The sequence below is a fragment of the Nannospalax galili genome, unplaced genomic scaffold, assembly GCF_000622305.1.
Source record: "Nannospalax galili isolate Female #2095 unplaced genomic scaffold, S.galili_v1.0 scaffold300, whole genome shotgun sequence".
Taxonomy (NCBI): Eukaryota; Metazoa; Chordata; class Mammalia; order Rodentia; family Spalacidae; genus Nannospalax; species Nannospalax galili.
This window is the reverse complement of record NW_008347322.1, coordinates 1,858,346-1,866,731: the sequence shown is the minus strand read 5'-3', so window position 1 is coordinate 1,866,731 and position 8,386 is coordinate 1,858,346.

Sequence of the window (8,386 nt, the reverse complement as noted above, 5' to 3'; positions counted from 1 at the left end):
AAAAGCTGGGAGAGACCAGGGCCAGGACATACTGATGGTGGCATTTCATGCACACCTTTGTACGTCACCCCTTCCCGGATGTCATAAACTATGCAAAATTCAAACAGAATGTGTTATGTTGGCTTTGTTAATCCGAGTCAGGACCAGTAGACCCTAGAGTCCTCAGAGGTCACGAGCAGGTGCCCAGGGAGGGAGAAGGGAAAATTTAGTGCAACACCTCCACAATGACACCACACACACACACACACACACACACACACACACACACACACACTTCAGTGTCTCAGGGAAGGGATCTAGGGGGAAACTTTGCTCTGAGCATTTTTCTGCATCTCTTTGAGTTTTGAATCAGGAACAAGTGACTTCCCATCCCCTCATATGGATGATGAGGGTCCATGACAGAAGGCTCTGCACTGGGCAGAGCTGAGAAGCAAGGGAAAGCAGGAGAGGGAAAGGGTGGGAATGGAAGGTGGACTGGGCTGATGAGGCAGTGGTGAGATGGAGAGCTGAGATGATGCCCAGGGATGGGGGACGATGGCCGCTCCTGAGAGAGAACCTTGTGAGAGGGGGTGGGAGGGGCCTGGGAAGAAAGCAGATGAATTTAGCATGAGGATCATTTGATTTTCATCATCACTTTGGGCATCATACCCCTCTCTTCCCCTCGATTGTTCAGGATTCATGTCCCCTCCCTTTGGGAGTTCTCTTTTGTGGGTGATCTTGGAAGGAGGGTACTTCCCAGCCTGGTCTGGGCCAGCCTGGGTAAGTCTTGGGCTCAGAGCATTCCCCCACCACTCTATAGCAGGCGGTCCCATGACCACACCTCATCAGTCAAATGCAGTCACCACCCACAGCCCTGTTCCCCGCCCAAGTGATGAAGTGAGTTGCTATAAATAAAACGGAATTGAGTGTGTGTGTGTGTGTGTGTGTGTGTGTGTGTGTGTACACAGGTGCATATGTGTATGTGCACATGTATGGAAGACAGAGGACAACCTCAGGTGTCATGCCTCAGGTATGTCCCCCTTCTCTTGCGACAGAGTCTCACTGGCCTGGAACTCCCTGTGTAGACCAGACTGGCCTCAAACTCACAGAGATCCACCTGCTTCTGCCTCCCCAACACTGGGTATAAAAGTGTGTGCCTCCATGTCTTCCTACATTTTTTTACATAGGTTCTGGAGATTAAAGTCAGATCCTCAGATGGGCGTGGTGACGCACACCTTTAATCCCAGCACTTGGGAGGCAGAGGCAGGCGGATCTCTGTAAATTCAAGGCCAGCCTGGTCTACATAGTGACTTCCAGGACAGCTGGGGCTACAGGGAGACCCTGTCTCAACTCAAAAAGACCAAAAAAAAAAAGAGAGAGAGAGAGACAGACAGACAGACAGACGACCTCAAACATAAGGATGCAGGAAGACTGAAAATGAAAAAATGGGCCGGGCGTGGTAGCGCACGCCTTTAATCCCGGCACTCGGAAGGCAGAGGCAGGCAGACCTCTGTGAGTTTGAGGCCAGCTTAGTCTACATAGCAAGTTCCAGGCTAGCTGGGACTATATAGTAAGATATATCTCGGGGGGGGGGGGCAGGAAAAAGTTACACAACGAAAGCTCTTACTGAAACAAATCTCTGTGGCTATAATTATATCATATAATCCAAGCTTTACTAGACAGCTGGGTGGGGTGGCATGTCTGGTTATCCCAGCACCCAGGGAGGCTGAACCAGAAGACTGATGTGAGTTCAAGGTTAGGGCAGTCTGTGTTTATACAGCAAGTACCAGGCCAGCCTGAGTCACATAGCAAGACCTTATCTCACCGAAAGAAAACAAAGCCAAACACTGACCTAGAAATAAGGAGGCATTTCATGACGACGACGACTAAAAGGCCGCTTGCCAGGAACCGTCACACTTTAAAATCCATATGAGCATCGTAACATAATTCGAAATACATCTGAATAAAACTGAAAAATTAAAAGGAGAAATAAGTCATTTTGCAGTCAGAGTGGGAGAACGCAACACATTTGCCACAGTACAAGCAGACTCAAAGTCAAAGCAGGTGAAGATAAACCAGGGAAAGTCTGCGGCCCTGTACTGACGAGACTACATGGTTTTTTTAAAATTTTTTAAAAATTATTTATTTAATAACCACATACTTAGAAGAAGCATTTCATTACAACAGCATTGACATATTCAATAACAATTTTCTGAGTTAAGATGCATCTCTTTCAAAACTGGCTGTAAATTTTTAGGTTTTCAGTTGCATTATTACAGTTATACAATATTGTACTCAGTATAAACCCTATAAGACAAAATTAAATGAGGTTTTAACCTTTAAAAAAGATCTCCATTTCATTATTAAAATATAGTTTCATATAGAAAAATTCATTTTTAATGCAATTGACATTAAGATGTTTGCACATGCACTTCTAATCTCTATATATCTGATTATTACTAGTCACAATCGGTTACTTTCTGAGCTCCTTGGCATCTTAGCATGGATATAAAGTCTTCAGGTAGATAATAAGACATTCTCAGGCCAGGCATGGTGGCGCACACCTTTAATCCCAGCACTCAGAGGCAGGTAGGTTTCTCTGAGTTTGAGGCCAGCCTGGTCTACTTAGCGAGTTGTAGGCCAGCTCTGGGGCTACAGGGAGACCCTGTCTCAAAAAGACACACACAAAAAGACAGTTTCTTTTTAACATTTTTTTTCTTTTATTACATTAGTGTGTGTGTGTGTGTGTGTGTGTGTGTGTGTGTGTGTGTGTGTAGGTCAGAGGAAAAGTTTGGGGAGTTGATTTTCTCCTTCTACCCTGTGGGTCCCAGGGATCAAACTCAAGTCTTCAGACCTGTCAGCAGGTGCCTTTACCCACTGAGCCACCTTGCTGGCCCGAGAATATACATTCTTTTCAAACGATCCCTAGAACACTTCTGCAGACTGACCCAGCACTCAAAGGCAGGTGGATCTCTGTGAGTTCAAGGCCAGCTTGGTCTATATAGGGATTTACAGATCAGTCAGTGCTGCACAGTGAGACCCTGACTCTAAATATATAAACCAATTAATTAAAAGTAAAAAACAAAACAAAAGCTAGCTATTCACTTTTTCTTTTCTTTCACTTTTTTGACAGGCTCCCAAATATCCCAGGCTGGCCTCAAGCTCACTATGTAGACAAGGATGACCTTGAGTTTCTGATCCTCCTGCCTTCACAACTTAAGTACTGGAATTAGAGGTGTGTATCTCCACACCTGGTTTGTGTGGTGGCATGGGTGGAACCTGGGGCTTCCTGCGTGCTAGGCAAGCACTCTCTCAATGAATGTCTAGCTGCAGCCCTCATCTTGACCATTTCTTTTCTTAATATTTATTATTTTTGTGTATGAGTGGATTGCCTGCACGTATGTAAGTGCACCTGTGTCATGCAGTGCTCATGGAGGTCAGAAGAGGGCGTCGGATCCCCTGGAACTAGAGTTACAAGTGATTGGTAGGTGCCATGTGGGTGCTGAAACTGAACCCAGGTCTTCTGCAAGAGAAGCCAGTACTCTTAACCACTGAACTATCTCTCCAGCCCCACCATTCCTTTTTTTTTTTTTAATTTTGTTTTTGGGGCTAGAGAGATGGCTCAGCGGTTAAGAACACTGGCTGTTCTTGCAGAAGACCTGGGTTTGAATCCCAGCACCCACATGGCAGCTAACAACTGTCCATAACTCCAGTTCCAAGGGATCCAACAACCTCTTCTGTCCTCCTCGGACATTGCACAACATGGGTGCACTTACCTACAAGCAGGCAATACATGAATACACAACAATAAAAATAATAAACAAATAAAATATTTAAATTTTTTTTGTTATTTTATGTATATGAGTGTATTGCCTGTATGTAAGTGTGTCTGTGTGTGTAATGCCTGTGGAGGTCAGAAGAGGGCATCAGGTCCCCTAAAACTGGAGTTATAGACAGTTGTTAGTTGCCATGTGGGTGCTGGGAATCGAACCCAGGTCCTCTGCAAGAGCAGCCAGCACTCTTAACTGCTGAGCCATCTTTCAGCCCCCCATCTTAACCATTTCTAAGTGCTTGCCCATGTGTGCTTGTGGAGGCCAGAGGTCAATGTCAGATGTCTTCTATGGCTCTCCACCTTATTTTTATCACATTTTTTTCGGTTTGTATGTGTTTGTGTGAAGGAGGTGGGTAGAAATGCCACAGCAAATGTGTGGAGGTCAGACGACAACTTGCAGGAGTCAGTTCTCTCCTTTTACCATCAAACTCAAGTAGTCAGGCTTGGCAGCAAGCACCTTTACCCACTGAGCCATCTCACCTTATTGGTTTTATACGTTTCCTGCCTGGTGGAATTTCCCATAGCCTGGATGTTGGCTCTGAGCACTCCACCTCCATTGTCCCGGAACTTTCATGTCACATCAGCTAATTGTCACTGAAGTTGGATGGGGTGTGCATTCCTGAAGGTTATTCCTACAGGTGACCAGCAATCGTTCAACTGCACATGGAAGTGACTGAAAGCCACACCCATGCATTCCATTCATTCTCAGAACATGCATTCCCAGCTCACTTCCCCTTCTTCAAATCCCCTACACACCCAAGACTACACCCATGAGTCCCAGTACAGGGGGAAGTATGACAGAGGGCAGGCTGGATGGAAAGGGACAGCTAAATATCATCCGATTTTGTTTTTTAGTAAATTCTGTTTGTTTTTTTTATTGAGCTTTTACGATTTTCATACAACACTGTTTGATGGTATTTAGATCCCCTCCACTATCCACACCTTCCCCCACTATAATACAGAGATTAGCATGGCCTTGAGTGAGGATGACATACAAATTCATGACATGTTCCATATGGTTGCCAATTTGCAGAGAGCAAGTGGCCGCAGAGTGTTTACCCTGAACAGGACACCTATTCCAAACCTCTGCCTCCCGAAGCTCAGGGATCACTGTGGAAGAAGAGGCGGAAAGACTCGAAGAGGCAGAGGGAGTGAATGATTACGAGAAAACAGTCTTCTAGACGCATATGAACTCACAGCAACAGTGACAGCACGTGTAAGTCCTATCCCAGCTCAAACAGACAGAAATCCCAGCACAGACATGGGGAAGTGGGTTAGAAATCCCAACCCAACCTAAGGAACCTTTAGCAACCAGTGGATGCTGGGCGGGGCAGAGTATCTTACAGGGATAAGACTCTTGGTGGGCCCAGTGGATGGACCGAGGCTAAAGGACGTGCGGAGGCCAATCAGACTCTACAGGCAGTATTATACATGGCAGAGAGCACATCCCTATTTCTATAAAAACACTACCAAGGTCTTCACCTGGGCATACGCGACTGAACCCCATGATGCTGAAATCTCATTAGCTTCACTGTGAACGTGTCTTGGCCGAGCACATTTTGAAAATATTTAACTTGGCAACATAAAACTATGTCTATGAACGAACTCTGAAGTTCAGCCCTGCAGCGGTTTCATTTGGCTTTGGAATGCCAAGTGACCAAGGAGACGGCCTTGTGGAACCCTTGAAAACTGTGAAACTTTTATATGGATCCCACGCCCAGGTCCCCGCTGTCAGCCACTGATGAGACTGTGGGAGAATTCCTGAACCTGAGCTTGTGTGTTAAGGGAGTGGTTGGACCCGATTGGGAGCAGGATCCTAGCCTAGGCCTTTCCTGAGGCTGTCAAGCAACTTCAGGGCGTCATGAGCACCCGCCTGCAGAAGGCGGAGGTGTCACCTGCATGCATGCTCTCCCGCCATCTAGTGGCCAGATGTAAACATTACATCTCTTATCCAGAGAAGGGCATTGATTAGTCCAGGGAAGGGCGTTATTAAATACAATACTTTCCCAAGTAGCACAAAAAGAAATGTTCAGATTCTGAGCCAAAAGGCGCCTTATTTTTGAAGTGCTGGGTTTTTTTCTCTTGTTTTTCGCTCAGTGCTGAGGTGGAACCCCGAGCCCTGAGCAAGTGGTCTACCACTGAGCTACACAGACTCCTGGCTGTATTGTGGCTCAGAAGAAGCATTAGGATGAGTGCTACTCTGCTTCTACACACACTGTTGCCCTGTGGGAGCTGACCCTGCAAGTCAGCAACCATTCCCCCTTTTCACTGCCCTGGGTCACCTCAGAGGGGAGGACAGCTGTGTGCCCTCTTCCAAATCACTGTATCAGGTGGCCATGGCCAGAGATTCAGTAAGACATTGAGACAGCCAGTGGCTGGGCCTGGCACATCCTTAGTGCTTAGAAAGTGGACGGAGGGGGTGTTGGGGTGTTGGTCACCACACCCATTCCCACACTAGCATATCCCGGCTATCTAGACAGGATCTGAGCCTGTGCTGGCTTAGTGGAGAATCTGTCTTGTGATTTCCTGGAGGAGAGCCCCGGGGCCTGTTGGGAAACTATCTGGCAGGAAAGCAGGAAAAATGCCCTGGGCTTAGTTTTTCCTTGAAGCCTTCATTACTAGGTATTAGGATAGGTGTGTGGCTGGGTGGGGAGGACGGGGGTGGTTTGAGATAGGACCTAGGACCTCCAACATGTAAGCATACATGCTACCACTGAGCTGCGCCTCCAGCCCCTAGGTTTGTTTGCTACACAGTGCATGCTCTAGAAAAGTCTTTCTACTGTACCCTGTGCTTAGCACAGGGTCAGGGACACAGGAGGAGCATTTGCTAAATGCATGCCTGTGTGGACACTGCTCCTTTAATCGGATTCCTGACCCTTCTGGCTCTTTTGTCCTCATAGCCTTCCCTCCATGTATCAGATTGCTCCGAGACTTGATTCTGTGTTCCTGTGACCATGGGGCCTGTTGGGAAACTATCTGGCAGGAAAGCAGGAAAAATGCCCTGGGCTTAGTTTTTCCTTGATGCCTTCATTACTAGGTATTAGGATAGGTGTGTGGCTGGGTGGGGAGGACGGGGGTGGTTTGAGATAGGACCTAGGACCTCCAACATGTAAGCATACATGCTACCACTGAGCTGCGCCTCCAGCCCCTAGGTTTGTTTGCTACACAGTGCAAGCTCTAGAAAAGTCTTTCTACTGTACCCTGTGCTTAGCACAGGGTCAGGCACACAGGAGGAGCATTTGCTAAATGCATGCCTGTGTGGACAGTGCTCCTTTAATCGGATTCCTGACTCTTCTGGCTCTTTTGTCCTCATAGCCTTCCCTCCATGTATCAGATTGCTCCGAGACTTGATTCTGTGTTCCTGTGACCATATCTTGATCTAGGGGTTGGACTGAAGCAACAGCTTAAATGAACCAAGAAAGTGTCTTCAGCTGGAAGAGATGCTCAGACGTTAAGAGTATTGGTTGCTCTTACAGAGGACGGGGGATTGGTTCCCAGCATCCCAATGGGGGGGGGTGCCTAACAACCATCCTTAACACCAGTTTCAGGGAATCCAACACCCTCTTCTGACCTTCACTGGCACTGCATGACATGGGTGCACTTACATACGTGCAGGCAATACACTCATACATGTAAAAAAATAAATATAATTTAAAAAGTGGCCTCATTCACTTTGTCTTTCCTGAATATATACTCTGTGCCAAGCCTCATGTCCAGGCCTGAGAGGCCAGCGATGGGTCAGTCAGCCAGGACCCTTTGTCCTTGGGAAGCTGCCACCAAGTGAAGCAAGGCCAGCATTAAAGAAATAAGACTGTGCTGCAGGCTCCCTGACAGGTGAGCTTGGGTCCATGGGTCCCAAGGACAGCACCAAATGAGGCTTATGGTGTCAGGGAGGAGTCCCAGGGACAGCAAAGCCTACACAGAAACCTGACGTAGGAAGAGCTGCCAGTCAGGTGGTGAAGAAAATGGGAAGCCACTGGGGACAGGAGGTCACTCTTCTAGCCCTAGGAAGAAATCAGTGCAGAAAAACTAGAGGGGCCACTATGCTGAGCGGTGGACTCACTTAGTGCAGAAAATTCTGGAAAAGTATCTTGATTACAACCCAGAATCTCCTTTTTTTTTTTTTTTTTTTTGTCTTTTGAGACAGGGTCTCCCTGTAGCCCCAGCTGTCCTGGAACTCACTATGTAGACCAGGCTGGCCTTGAACTCAGAGATCCACCTGCCTCTGCCTCCTGAGTGCCGGGATTAAAGGCGAACACCACCAAGCCCGGCCCAGAATCTCCTTTATAGCAGACTGCACAAGCCCCAGTTGGAGAGGGCAGGCCAGGGCAGATTCCTTCTAGTTCACAGAGATCAGTCAGCTGTTGGTTGATTCCTCTTTGCAATTGCACTCAGAAGAGCCTTAGCTGAGGCTATCGGGGCGTGGTGGTGCACACCTTTAATCCCAGCACTCGGGAGGCAAAGGCAGGTGGATCTCTGTGAGTTCAAGGCCAGACAGGTCTACATAGGGAGTTCCAGGACAGCTTGGGCTACAAGGAGACCCTGTCTCAAAAAGTCAAAGCAAAACAAAACAAA